This window comes from Bacillus rossius, chromosome 16, assembly GCF_032445375.1.
Source record: "Bacillus rossius redtenbacheri isolate Brsri chromosome 16, Brsri_v3, whole genome shotgun sequence".
Classification (NCBI taxonomy): Eukaryota; Metazoa; Arthropoda; class Insecta; order Phasmatodea; family Bacillidae; genus Bacillus; species Bacillus rossius.
In genome coordinates, this window is record NC_086343.1 from 16,806,801 (window position 1) to 16,821,258 (window position 14,458).

The 14,458-nt window shown below is 43.0% G+C and overlaps 1 protein-coding gene across 1 annotated transcript in view; it reads left to right on the forward strand.

Annotated features, from left to right (window-relative positions):
- LOC134540210 (uncharacterized) overlaps window positions 1–14,458 on the forward strand; it is a 175,800-nt gene that overhangs the window by 119,134 nt on the left and 42,208 nt on the right. The gene's annotated exons all lie outside the window — the stretch shown is intronic.

Below are 14,458 nucleotides of genomic sequence, written 5' to 3' on the forward strand. Positions count from 1 at the left end.
TCACCGGCACTTAATTTACAGCTGCCCATTTTGCTAACTTAACCTTTTGATTATTTTGATACCTGACGTTAGTTAATATAAATATTTGGAGACAGTCCACTTAAGTAATGAGATTTATCTCTGAAGAGATTGTGCCTGTCTTGCATGAAAATCGGCTCGTTCCTGCGAATTTGCATCTTATTCCGTGTTATGTTTAATTCTGCTTATATAAAAATGACCTTGTGATATTAGTCTAGTATTTTTTTTTAAGTAAATTGATGTGTTAGCCTGGAAAATACACTAACAGGAAATATAATTGAGGACATAGAAGGCCTATACCTGTATCTTGAACATATATCTGGATCCGCTTTGAATAGGCATTAATTTTCCCGTGAGCCCGTGACGTAACAAGAGCGTATCGAGCTCATAATGGAAAAGTAATAAAAAGGGGGGGGGGGGGCATTTTGCGGAATTCAGTTTAATTCATGGGGAAGGAAGTGTCCTCGGTACCTACAATAATAACGGTAACAAAAAATCAGTTAAAAGTTACAGTTACAAATTTCAGTACTTCAACTTCTTGCCCTCCCCCTCCCATTTTTCCGATGGTTAGGGGCAGCTGTCCCATTTTGCCCCCAAGCCGTTACGCCCTTGTGATGCAATATCAACTTCTGCTGGTCGTGAGAGTAGGATCATGAAGCATCTGACACAACGAATCATAGGCGTGCGCACGGTAGGTGCCACAGGTGCCTTGGCACCACCATTAGGGTTAACGTTATTTTGTTTTTTACAAGCAGAAATAATACATACTTACAAAAATCCGTATTATTACCAAAAAAATATGTTTTCCAATCGTGTCGAGTTACATATATGTGCTCATAACACTACCAGTATATCAATTATCAATCGAACCAACTACACACACGGAAACAAGCCAGTTGCAATTACTTGTGTTGTACACGCGGGCCGCAGCTCCAAAACTTCTGAAATGTAAATACTTCTCCTAGTTCTCCTCGAATTACATAGAATGCGCGCTCGGTGTCCACTGTTCACTCCACTCGGCAGGCGCACGGAATAATAGCCGCCGTCCGCCAGGGTTTATTTAAAAAAAGAGAGAGAGTTTAGTTAGTTTAAAGGATAGGCTTAATCGATGACTTATATGCATTCGCCGACAAAACATTTTTGTTGTATTCCAAAAGTTAAAACTTTTGCCCACTCTTATTTGTGTATTTTTATTATTTTAATATTTTACATATTTAAGGTATGTTACAAAAACTCCCTTGATTTGTTGATTTCAAAACTTAACATTTGAGAATGTTTTTTCTAGCATTTATTTGGTGTCTTCAGAAAACATGTAAGTACGGTTTTTCAAAGCCACCAGCATGAATTCCGTGCAAACAATTTGTGCAATTTACTTTATGGCTCAACAAAGCTTAAATCTGTAAATAGTTTAGTAGTTTTCCTGGTGATTATATTGTTCAAAGCCATAATTTGTCATAAAAAATTTTTAAATTTTTACATTTGTGTATTTAATGTTTTTGTTCGGAAACACCTTAAATAGCACCATTTTGCGCTTTCAAATTCAAATTTTTCCGGGGGAGGACCCCCGGACCCCCCCGCTTTAGGCTCGGGGTCCATGAATGACAGGGCTGTTGTGTAATCTGGCACCACCAATGCTGAAGTCCTGCGCACACCTATGCTACGAATGATTTGAGGTTTCCTGAAGCCCGAGTTGGTTGTGGTTTATAAAACACTATTGTCCCAAGACATCACAACCCTCCAACTGCAAAAAAAAAAAAAAAACGTAAAACAGCGAAAAAAATATTGGACGGTCTTCATTTCATTATGTTTTTCACAACATGTGAAATTCTTAATCCGTAGTTTGCTTCACTGTGCAATATTTAAATAAGCGTTAACGTGATGCACATGAGAGAGAAAAAACCTTAGCCTTCTCTATACAGCACGTTTAAAATTGTGTATTTAAAACTTTTCTAAACACTTCAAGTACACAAGGCGGAAAAGCGAGAAGCTTAAATTTGTGTTGTAATTTTATTTTTTTGTGTATTGCGGAATTTGTAAACGGTTATATGAGAACTTACACTCAGAACATTTTTTGCTTGTTGCGTAGACTGTAAGTAACCCTCACTCTTATCGGCGGTTTATCGGATGAGGATGTATCGGGAAAGTAAGACTGGAGTGAGGGCCGTGTAATCGGGCGAGATATCGCGCGCAGAACCGGAGAACGCCCGGAGACCTGCGTTCTCGTTTCCAACCAATGACCCCGCCCCTGTTCCCTTCTTACCACTCTCTCTCCCCTCCTCCTGCTGAATGCTTGACCATATTTGGGAACTGCTCCCCGGGCGTCGTGCAAGTCTGTAGCCTTTTACAGCGCTGCGCCGTGGTGTCGGCCCGGGAGCTACAATAAAACACTTAGTCGCCGTTGTTCAGTGTTTGGTGCAATGCTGTTACTTTATAGACTTGGTTACACATACACACTTCTCTCTCTTTCTCCGTTCTTTCTCTTTCTTACTCTTTCTCTCTCTTTCTCTTTCTTACTCTCTTTCTCTCTTTCTAGTTCTTACTCTTTCTCTATCTTTCTAGTTCTTACTCTATTTTCTCTCTTTCTTTCTGTCTTTCTCTCACTCTCTTTACTCCTTTCTCTCTCTTTTTCTCCTTTCTTTCTCTCTTTTCTCTCCTTTCTGTCTCTCTCTCTCTTGCTTACTCTTTCTTTATCTATGTCTTTCTCTTTTTCTTTAGTTCTTTCTCTTTTTTCTCTGCTAATGGCCAGTTTCATCATTCTAGTTTCTTTAACTGATGTGACATAAAATGGTTCGACCAGATTTTCTGTTCCACAGTTGTGGTTTTGATCTACCAGGAACTTCGAGATGAACAAACAGACCTGGGCCCTATTTCATAAAACTCGACAGGCGTGACATATGCGACAATTATGTCAAAGTTTACAAATATGTCAATTTGTAATGACAATTGAACGTTTCACATAAAAAGAGGTTGACAGGCAAAGTATCTTAAAATAGCTACAATTAAAAACAACTGTCTCATAAACACGACCGTATGTGACAATTAATTGTAGGTCAAATGTTTTTTTTTAGTGATGTGGCCAAAAACAATCGCCCGCGGCCACGTGTATGTCAAAACATTAGTTGGCTTTCAAGTGGTGCGTGCGATAATCGAACCCTGCCATACCTTTGCGTTTCGAGAACAATCGATGACATTTGATCTCGGATCGACACCGTGCCAGCAGACATGTCCGCCTCTCACGTAATTAACGGACACTCCCCCTATCGACATTGTAATCGGGCGCGGAACCTAACCCAGCCGGTGGGCTATTTTACGGGCCGACATCCTGTAGCGATGATGATGAATAATAATAACAATAGCTCTACTTTACAGTTTCACCTTTGAATATATATACTGTATAGAAGTCGCGAGTGGATAGGATTTACTCTTCGTTTTTCAGGAGCGTATGATGAGCAGCTTGGGAACTTCACCGCTGCAGTGCGCTGCCGTAACGCCCTGTATCGTCTTAGTTGTTATTTACACGTTAGAGCGCAGCACTGTCGCCCGCTGTCATTCCCCGCACCCCCCACCCATCATTCACTGCAGCTCAAGGTCGTTCAACTGGAGGGGGAAGGGGTGTTTGAAGAGTTCGACACTTGTCCGCTAGGAACCACCACAAGTCGATGCCCTAGAGATGGTGGCGATTGCGGCGGTGAATTAACCAACTACCTCAAAACCGTATTAGAAATTTTAACCTGGGCTGGCGACTTCTATACAGTATATATATTCAAAGGTTTCACTCGCTGGAGCGTCTTCGCAGTTTGTCAGCGGATAATGACTTCGGCGGCTGGCGCATTGCTAGTGATCTTGCCGGCTGGCGCATGGCTAGTGATCTCGGCATGGCGTAACCGACCCTTGTTGAACCTCGTCGGGCCGGCAGGCCGCGGCGTTTGGAATCCTCGTTAAGCCATTACTCCTCTCGTAACTACCCACTTGCCTTGGTGGAGGAGGGGCGGGGGGAGTGGAGTAGACGGCTCTCGCCCTCCTACAAGGGGACGCCCACGAAGGGTAATTACCGACGGCGCTAGACGTCTCTTCGAGGCGCCCATTTACCGCCGCGGAAAAAAACAAAGCCCGGACGAGCGAACACTTAAACGTCTATACAGGGTCTCTCACCAGGTCCTTAGTTCATGATACTGTTTAGTTTTGTATTGTTTGAATCAAGGCCATATCTAGGGGTTTGCAAGGCCTTCCGAAGTGGGGGAAAGAAAATAAATCAAAACTGTATGCTGAAGATTTCTGAAGAAAAAAAAGGTGCATGTTGGCTGTTGGTATTTAAACAACTGTGAAAGAAATTAATTACCTATTGTAGACACAGTGTCATCTGTAAGAAGCCATATGAACCTTAGAGAAATTATTGTATTCCGAAAGAAAAGAATAGCCCCTTATCCCTTTTCTTTTCCGTTTTGTACCGGATACGTCCTTTATTTGCGTTATTATAGAACTTATGTTTTCGTATGGTACATGTTAGCCTTGCTTAAGAGGTGTAATGTTTATTTAGCACTAGCCGTGTGCCCGATGGGAAATTATGCGAGTGGGAGATTGTCATTTCTGCCTCTCCCCTGCCGTCTCATCTACATGTTCCCCCCACTACGTACCTAACTATTCCGCTCATGCAATCTGAATTTTTGTAAAGCTCGAATATTGTACCCCCCCCCCCCCCCACCAGAGAAGTGGTTTTCACTTCGAAAGTTAACTTTCGCACTTTCGCAGGCGAGTTTTTTTTTGTTCTAACCAGATACTAACTGAAGGGGGGGGGGGGGGGGAAGTTTTGTAAATGTGTTGTCGCAGGCTGCGCTGCAGTTGCAGCCGACACGGCCTGCAAGCTGAGTGTTGCCAGTTCTCCGCGAAGCGTCGCGTGATGGCTGCAAGTCGCGTATACCTCGTTAGCGTCTCGTTAGCGTCTCGTTAGGAGAGACGGAGGCGTGTGTGTGGCGGTGCAGCGCTAATGCAGCACTCTTGCTTCGCGGAGCGCCGAGATAACGCCTATCTCCATCCAGGCTCAGCTTTTTTATCTGGATCTGATAAAGCTTGCATCGCAAGGTGACTTTGGTCTTGGGCGGGTGCGTAATCCTCCGACGAGCTCTTTTTCTCGTGCCTTTTCAAGTATCAGTTTTTTACATCACCATTTCAGGTTTTTTGTGCTTCATATTGTTAACTTATCAGGAGCGATAGTTCAGTTCCCAAATTGCTGGAATCAGAATCTACGTGTGAATGGGCAAATATTAAAGAATGCACAAAAAAATGAAAAATTTCCCCTTTTAAATGTTTCACAAACTGTTTTAAGGATAGTTACATGTTAAAATTTCAGTATCTTGGGTAATAGAATAGATATGAAGGAAAAAGTTTCCTCAGTAAACTTCAAGGTTATCAGTGTTGAATTGTTTTATTGTACTTAATTTCCTCTAAAAAAAATTCCTTAATCTTTTTCCTCGAATATCGAATCCTTCGAATACTCGGGATTTGATTGGCCCATCCCTACTTCTCAGTACTACCCTATAAATTACTTGTATTTGAGCGAAATAAATTTCTTCCGTTGCGAAATACTTTAACGGTGTTGTGAGTCAAAAAACGTCAAAACCCTAACAACATTTTTTGATTTGCATTTAAAAGTTTAGTTTTTTGATTTATCACTTCAGTTCATAGTCGCATATTAAATATAAATTCGTACCTCGGAGGCACTAGACATTGTCACAAAAACCTTATTTTAATGAGAGAGGTTTGAAGAATTTTAAGGATTGCCTCACTTATTTATGACTATCCACTTAAATCACGTGGAAACAGTCTCTGAAAAGGTTTTACCCTTCTCTTTATTTTTAGAATAAAAATCAGTACGTTTCTGTGAGTCGTAGATATTGTTTGTATTTTGTTAATTTTACTGTGTTTAAGTACAGTGGAAGGTCTTTAATCCGTCAGTCTGTGGTTCAGCACATTGTGTAAAACATGTATCACATAAGCTGGCTCGCCTTCAGATTTTTTTCTGGTATGTTCCGTCTGTTGATCTTGGCGGCCAGCGGTGTTGGACGGTTTTAGTTGGTTCAGAGTTGATCGTTACTGTCTGGGTAGTGTGGGAGAAACTTCCAGTTCTTTTTATATACATTCCAGAGCTATAATTTAAACAGAACTGTTAGGGATCACTCCTTGTTGTTTGATCGGAAGGGTAATTAGAGCTTTCGGCAATGACCAGCGGCTGGGGCCACCAACCCAGCATGGTCACCGCCTCAGCTGACGAGACAGTTGGCTGTGTCCTGAGCTCTGAGACTTTATCAGCACTGCTGGCGCCTTCCCCGATCTCACACATCACGCCGGGACCCCTCGAAACACCCAGTGTACCACGCCCCTCTCCTGGCGAGGGGGAAGAGGGGTGTGGCCTGGTTCGCCGTGGGTCGTGGGAGGGTGCTAATCCGGGCGCCCGACGACGGGTGTTGCACTTCTCCCCGCGGGCCGTGTTATTCTCGGCGTCCGGGCGGCATCTCTCCCACACTCCTTCTGGCGGGCTCGGCTTCCAGGATCTCGCCGCCGGCCGAGGGCAGAACATTGGACAACACAGCCACGGGTCGTTACCACAACGCCGAATGCCAAATTGACCGCAACGCCGACAGCTAGAAAACTGCTGTGTACCATTACGCCGGAAAATGTTGCTGAGGGGAGGAGCACAGGAGCAAAATGAAAAACAACAATGAATTTGTGTGCTAAACTTACCTAACCTAACCTAACCTTTGTGGCAGTCCTGCAATGACAGTTTTCGGCGTTGTGGTATTTCAGCGTTGTGGTGCGTCCCCCACAGCCACCACCAAAAGTTTAATAAACACCACCATGTGTTATAAGATAATGGAATAATATTTCTTAACAATTCTCAATTAATATAGGTACCAACAGTGGCGTAGCGTGCCATCTCGGCGCCTGGGGCGGGAGACCCATTTTGCCGCCCCCATTCTATAGGTGCTTAATTAAAATTAAATTTCACATACAATGAGGTACCTTTTATTGAAGTTAAAATAGGATGAGCGGTTTTACAAGCGGATTCTACAGGCCTTATGAGCAGCGAAGTCAGAAATAACTTTGTCAAAATCAATATTAGCAGCCAATTCTTGTTCAATCGACAATATAGCCAAGTTTGATAGTCTAGCGGAGCTCATAGTAGATCTGAGGTAATTTTTTATTAGCTTCAACTTCGAAAAACTTCTCTCACACTTGCAACACTAATCGCCAAAGTCAAATATATACAAATCAAGATGACTATATTTGGAACCGAAATTACGAGATTCAGTTTTTGAATGAACTGGAGGAGCTCCAGTGGTCCTTTACCACTTATATCTTCCTCTGATTCAGAACAGGCAACAACAACAACAAACTGCTGAGTGCGAAAGAGAGGCATCGACACGGGCCGACGCGTGAAACAAAAGATTTTGTATGAGTAATTAACGTAATAAGGAGTGCCGCTCAACTCGACTCGCGCGCGCCGGGCGGCGCGGCGTGATGCGATGTTGCCGTTCGTATGTAAACAAACAAACGTTATAAAGAGCTCTGTCAGTGATTTCACAGTTTTTCTTTTAAATAAATATTAAAAAATAGTTGGTGCGCAAAATTCTAGATAAAAATGGAACATTATAGTGTGTCCGACACATGTAATGAATGAATCATAGATCAGATCTCAACCCGCTTCACCGGCGACCCGCCCCCGCGGGCTGCCGCCCGGGGCGGGCCGCCCCCTCCGCCCCACCCACGCTACGCCACTGGGTACCAATAACATTTTGATTTTAGTAGTTGATAGGAAAATATACTTCTAGAAAATCTGTAAATAGGCAGTCTTAAAATCATCTCAATTATTAATGGCGTACTAAGTGATATTTTTAGTGTAAATAAGCAATGTGATTAACAAATGGAACGGAACCAATCTATGCAGAGATTAGGGAAATATACAGATGGAGCATGAGATTAAGATTCCGCAAGAGGGGGCAGAAGCCGAAAGGGGAGGGGGATATTGTGCTACACGTACCAATATGGCGGCCGTTTGTTTACAAAATGTATCGGCTGTGCCTGTATTGGAGGTTAAATTGGAGGAAAATGTCCTCATATCATTACATTTGTATTATGAAGATTCGTTTTGGACTTATACACATACACACACACACACGTATATCTAATTTTCTTCCGAACAGATTATACAAATATAAACAAACGTCCTCCATATTGGTAAGTGAAAATCAGGAGAGAAAAATGGGGGGGGGGGGGGGGGGGACACTGCTTTAAGTCTGGCGTGTCGTGTCGCGTAGTCATTCTGGCAATAATAGTGCGCGACATTTGACTCTACTCTAGCACTGTAGAAGTTCAAATTTTCTGTGTTGCCACGGTTATGGTGATTCGGAATTGAACGGTTTTTTTTTTTTTTTTTTTTAAAGTATCGGCGGGTGGTAGTTGCTTATTGTGCAGTTTCACGTGACGTGGGGAATAATTCTCCGCGGTTGGTGGGAAGGGGGAGGTGTAATCTGAGGCCGGTATTGTAAGAGAACTCGCCCCATATACAGTATACAAAATAAAATGGAAAAAAAAAAACCGTCCTGCAAACCAGTTTCGCACAGCTGGCGACCACCTGCCGCGCCTTCTCGGAAGAGACGGGGCCAGCACCTGTCGGGCGAGACGATACTATTTGTTTTTTTCTTCTTTCTCTTCTCGCTCGTGCTTTGTTGTCGTTCGTTGCGCGCGCGCGCGGTGCTGACCACAATAGAAGAGGGGAAACATTGGTCAGTCCCGGTGGTGATCTCGACGGGCCTTTGTGGAGGGCTGATTTGGGCGTTGGACGGCCGGCGTGATAGCCGGAAGGCTTCTTTGGTGGGGAGGGGGGGGGGGCGCGTATATTTTTTTTTTTCTCACCGAGGCCCTTTCGTGTCTGCTCGTGTCTTTGCGGTCCGGCGCCGTCTCTTTCTGCCGTCGAGTGTAACCGAGGCTCTTTCCGAATGCGTATTCCAAGGGTCAGGGGCGCAACAACTAAATTTCCAAAAGGGGGGGGGGACAATATACCTTTTTATAAAGAATCATCGATCCCCCCTATTGAAGCGGGTGGTCCGGGGGTCCTCCCCCGGGAAAATTGTATTTCAAGGTTGAAAATGGTGCTATTTAAGCAGTTTTACTATCTAAAATTGATTACACAGCACTTTCTTTGCCCCCGTTTGCCCCCACTTCAAGGTTTCAGAAGGGGGGCAAAATACCCTTCCCCCCCCCCCCCTGTTGTTGCGCCCCTGCCAAGGGTACGTTCCTGGAAAGTCGAGGGATTTACCCGATCTCCTGGAAAATTACCCAGTGGTGGTAATTTGAGTTGAAAAACGTCATAACTCCAGCTTGCAAGCATTCAGACTGTGAAATATAATTTTTTTTTCCCGTGATGATTTTACAGTGCATAGTCGCGCACACTTAAAAAATGTCTTATGCAAGGTTCTGTTTGGACTATGGTAGGTATCTATGGGGATGGTAAGACTAGATTTTCTTTATCGTTAGGAATATTTGAAAAACATAGGTGAATATGTACAAAAAAATATATCCAGAGAAATTTGTAATTTTTGGTTATGTCAAAAATTTTTATTACAGCTTTTGTGTGGACATCCTGATATTAGCTTAATGGATCATGGTGGTTGACGCGGCCATGTTTTTTTTCCTGGCTTCCGACGGATGACTGTACATCTATAAATGCGTCCACTCAATCAATATTGATGCGACACTCGCATTCAATGATCACGGTTGTGTCAGGAGTTTAGACTAGAGATTTGTTTGAAACTTAAAGTTTTGAGTTGCAATTCAAATATAGACGAGGATAAACGTACTCAAGTATAAATTATCACCCTCAGACGGTTGTATTTTAAATTCATGATTTTTTTTTTTTTTGCTAGGGGAAGATTGATTCAAAACCATTTTATGGACATACGCCATTGCTGGTTTACACTGTATGTCATAGAAAAACCTCAAAAATGGAAAACGAACTTAAATACACGGAGAACCAGCGAAATGCTACATGCCTAGACAGCACAGAGCTTTCCGTGGAATAATTTAGCGGTTATTTTATCAGCACCTGCTTTCTGAACGTCTAATTTTAATCTCAACATGCGCTGAAACTTTGAATAAACTCTCATCTAAGGACATGATTTCCTATCCACAGATGCTTTTAAAACCCCTTGTTCAGTTTTTATTTCAGTGTTTTTTTTTGTTGTAATTTTGGTGAAATAAAAATTTTTTTTAAGCTAGCCATTTTTGTCATACTTACGACGTTGCTACATCAGTTCTCAGCTAGATTATGAAAACACACTATGTACGAGTTCACCATAGACAGAACTATAGTATTGAAACCGTTCATTACTACCATACCTCCCCTTCAATACTTAGTTACAAATAAACCTGTTACGAACACAGCTGTTCTGTATGCACCTGACAAGTGGCAAAAAAGGCGGCATGTTCTTATTTATGCTAGAAATTTACCATGCGGCAGTGCAAGTGTTTGCAAGATTGTTTTATAAAATAATAATAAAATGTAAACTAAATCATATGGTAATACTGAACTAAAATTTACACTTTTTTCTTCTTTGAACTCCAAAAAAAATTGTACAGAAATTGACATTTATTAAAATGATAGACAACAAAATATCTTTTAGAGAATATTATTTTTTACCGACCGTATATTGCACTCGTTTAAAAAGGATAAAAGAGGACAAGACGCAATATTTTGTTTCAACAATTTTTTTTTGCCATAACAATTATTTACGTTTAATATTGGAAAAAATGTTCCTTCGTTATAGAAATAAAGATTTCAAAGACCGTGACATAGTATTTCTTCACTTGGTTACATCCCGAAAAATTATTTGTATACTAAATGCCATTGAAATCACGGGAGAAACTATCTGCATCAGCCAGTCATTAATAACTTAAGGAATTCCGTTAAATTGTGTGTGTGTGGGTGTGTGTGTGAATTGACAAAACCAGGTATTAAAAATCTAAAAATCATTTAAATCACCAAGATGGCGTCTTTCGCTTCTATCTCTCTTTAAGATTTAAGCCACACGTCCCTCCCCCCGCCCCAGCATCTTGTTCGAATTTCGTGACACTGAGACAGTAGAGGTTCGTGCGTCATTGGAGTGTTTGGTAGTCCGTGGCACGAACGGTGCCTCTGTGAGAAGAAAAAGGAATGGTTAAGAAAAGAAGAGAAAAAAGTTGGGAAAGAACGAAGGCGGACAGCTGGGAGAATCCATGAGCTGTCGTGCTCCGAACAGCTGCTTCGCTTCCTGTTGGAGAAATGACTGGGGCCTTGCGTGTGGAATGATAGAGAGAGAAAGAGAGATGAGCCCTCGTGTACTTGAGAAGAGCGCGTTTGCTTCGGCGGAATGCTTCAATTACAACAGCCCGTCCGTCCGTAAAAAAACGTCTGGCGAAATCACAAAGCCTCTTGCCACACTCCCTTGTCCGATCTGCGCGAACGTGTTGTCCCCCGAGAATGCTGTCTGATGAATTTCCTGTAGCAGCGTGTCACGTTCCAACTAGTCCGATGTAATTGGTACGACTGATGGCAGCTAAATAGTTTTCTATATAGATATTTATCATGGCTTTACTCGACAGATTTAGACAAGATAGAGATTGATGGAAGCGCGTATTGAAGGAAATGTCGATGCATGTCTTAAATTTTGCTAAAATTTTACTACTTATTTTGGCCAGAGCTCTTATTTTCATGCGTACATATTTTATTTTTGGGTCTTTTTTTTTTTAAAGCAATTACAGGAAATCAAATACAACACATTGATAAAACCTATACTGAAAAAAAAATCTTTTTTAATAATTTTTTTTTGCGTGATTTTACAGTTTGCGTTGGTACTCACAAGGCTTCTCATTCGCGATTATTGTTCATGACGTCAGGGCAGATGGCAGTGAGACCTGTCAGACCTCGCCAGATCAGTTCCACTGTACCATTAATAACGGATGGAATTTTATCTGTGATTGATTGCGCTTCAGTCAGTTGTTAACCGAATACAAAACTTCCTGAGTTTGGTTTTGTGCATCCCAAACTATTCTGGTGTTAGTTAGGTTTTGTGCATAATAACATTGCGGCTGTTTAAAACTCACGTCCAGACAATTCAATCATGACTTCCTGAATTTTTTTTTCCCCGAGGATTTGTTTACGTACGGGAACATGACATAAATATCAAACAACATTTTTTAAGATTGGTTGGCTGTTCTGATTTGGGAATATGTTCAGTTTGACGGACGGTATATTCTACGGGAAGCCTTATTTTCACAGACGAGAGAGCCAAACGCCCTATCGTGCATCTTCGGTTTTTTTTTTTTTTTGTTCATTGTAACTCATGGTAACTAATGGTCAATTAGGTTAGCGTTAGCTACATTGTAAATACTTTGAAACATTGTGGACGGTTGATTTGGTTAGGATAGCTACATTAAAGATACTGTGTAATCATGTAAACGGTTTCCTAGCCCTGGATAGCTACATATTAAAAAGTTATTTGCTAGGCAACCATAAAATGATTTTACAGTAATTTTAATGTAGCTGTATTTACCTAACATAACCAACCATCACCAATGTTTTAAAGTATTTATAATGTAGCTAACCTATCTTGGATCGACCGCAAAAATTTAATGCCACACCGGTTTATACAATGAGATAGAACGACGTATGACGTGTGAGTAAGCTACATCCCAAATAAATACACCTGTTGTGGTACGGGGAAAAAAAAGCTAGCATGAACTTCGGGGAACTTCGGGTGTGGCTCTCTCGCCTGTGAAATGTAGGCTTCCCGATATTGTACGCTAGGCGCCCTGGATCATGCGGCCGGTACAGCGGGCGGGATCTAGGTCTCGAGGCCGGGATCTAGGCGCAGAGGCCGGGATCTAGGCGCAGAGGCCGGGATCTAGGCGCAGAGGCCGGGATCTAGGCGCAGAGGCCGGGATCTAGGCGCAGAGGCCGGGATCTAGGCGCAGAGGCCGGGATCTAGGCGCAGAGGCCCCGGGATCTAGGCGCAGAGGCCCCGGGATCTAGGCGCAGAGGCCCCGGGATCTAGGCGCAGAGGCCCCGGGATCTAGGCGCAGAGGCCCCGGGATCTAGGCGCAGAGCCCCCGGGATCTAGGCGTCGCGACCGCTGGCTCGCGCACGCGCCCTTCCGGCCGGGCGGGCGCTAGGGCGTGACTAAAAGGCGCTAGCGAGGCCCCCCTCCCGGGCGTCATGCGGGCGGTTTGGGGAGGTGATGTCACCGGACGGGATGTGACCTCCCGCCGCCGTGGCCCGGAGCTCTCCTCGTGCGTCACCGCGACAAGTGTGGCGCGCGACGCTCTTTTGTTCACCGGCTGCGAGTCATGGCGCCCACGTTAGCTTCACTTGTAACCAACGAACTATTGTAAATAAATCTCGGAAAGTCGATTATAACTTAATTCTAATTGTTTGTCGTGTCGTATTTGAAACTTTGAAAGTATACGTAATCCGGATGTACAAACAGTACAATAATTTGGTACCATCGAGTTGATATGATGTAACATTTTTAGCTTTTCAATGTGTAACTGATAAAACCTCATTCGCCTTTCACCCCTCGCTCGCCTCCCACCCCTCCCTCGACTCCCACCCCCACCCTCAACTTGCCTCCCACCAAGGGAATCGGATGTTCAATTGCTGCAGGGGTCGAATCTTGATTTATCGCGAATGTGATACGTGGTGGACGGTACTTAATCTATTTTTGTAGTATTTTTTATCAACTCGTATCTCGTGACTTTCGACGAATTATTAATTATTTAAATACTGATTCATTCTATTATTCAAGTTGACTTGCCGGAACAAAGCGATATGTATCTCGGCGGATTTCCTTATGCTAGTTCGTTTGCAAAGTAAAGCTTATATATAAACGTACAAACGAAGCGAGAGATAATTACAGATGGCAAGAGTAATTGTATCCAAATGTATGCGACAACCATTGATGTGGTTAGCTCGCATAAAAAATGACCTTCATTGAGCTGTTTGTAACTAAAATTAAGCCATATGCTGATATTTGTGTAATGTGGTTCTGTCACACACAGTTCAGTATCTTCGTATATACTTTTGAATATATATACTGTATAGAAGTCGCGAGTGGATAGGATTTACTCTACGTTTTTCAGAAGCGTATGGTGAGCAGCTTGGGAACTTCACCGCTGCAGTGCGCTGCCGTAACGCCCTGTATCGTCTTAGTTGTTATTTACACGTTAGAGCGCAGCACTGTCGCCCGCTGTCATTCCCCGAACCCCCCACCAATCGTTCACTGCAGCTCAAGGTCGTTCATCAGGAGGGGGAAGGGGTGTTTGAAGAGTTCGACACTTGTTTGCTAGGGACCACCACAAGTCGATGCCCTAGAGATGGTGGGGCTTGCGGCGGTGAATTAACCAACTACCT